This window comes from Mesoplodon densirostris, chromosome 3, assembly GCF_025265405.1.
Source record: "Mesoplodon densirostris isolate mMesDen1 chromosome 3, mMesDen1 primary haplotype, whole genome shotgun sequence".
Lineage (NCBI taxonomy): Eukaryota > Metazoa > Chordata > Mammalia > Artiodactyla > Ziphiidae > Mesoplodon > Mesoplodon densirostris.
Genome location: NC_082663.1, coordinates 66,186,424 through 66,187,304, shown reverse-complemented (window position 1 = coordinate 66,187,304; position 881 = coordinate 66,186,424).

Here is an 881-nt window from a genome sequence, read left to right as displayed (position 1 = left end):
CGGGCCCAGCCGCTCCGCGGCATGTGGGATCTTCCCAGACCGGGGCACGAACCCGCGTCCCCTGCATCGGCAGGCGGACTCCCAACCACTGCGCCACCAGGAAAGCCCTGGATTGCTTTTGAGAGACTGAATGTACAAATACACAATGGCCAGACCATACATGACAACAGAACTCTAACCCACAACCTCTGCAGCAACCAGTTCAAGAAGCCAAACCACAGTCTCTGAAGCAATCAGCCCAGAGATTGGGCTTTGGTCAGGGATGCCCAGTTCCCCTCATTTTTGCCCCTGCTTCCAATTCAGGACCAGCCAGAGAAAGCCAAATATGCTTCCCAAACCACTTACCTAGGATACCCCGCTTCTAGTTAGTCTGCCTCCAATTTCCCCATGCCTACCACCCGGTCAGATCACACCCGAGTGTACCCATTTTTTCACCAGAAAGCTTTCCTATGCCTGCCTTTGAGTTTCTGCCAGATTCAAGGAGGTGGTGGTGGCTGATTCCCTTGCTATAGCAAGCCCTAAATAGCCTCTGCTATAGTCTCTATCCTCATTTGTATAGTCTTTATTTCCACACTTTCAAGAGAAATGAATCTCCTCTTGCTCTACTTGCCAGAAAATTGATTATATTAGTTCCTCTTTTCCAATGGTGTCTGTAGGAATTGGTTGAAGGGTTGACTATAGTAGCATCTAGATAGTTGGAGGGTTTCTACATTTGTGTGAAAGTCGCCTTACAAATATTAGTTTTATCATTGTCTTAAAATATTTTTACTTCCTACTACTTGTAATTGGATGTGTTTGCCCAACTCAGTAGCATTAAAAAAAAAATCAGAGAAACAAACTGAAGATATTAAGGAGAGTTTTATTGTAAAGATAGACAGGAC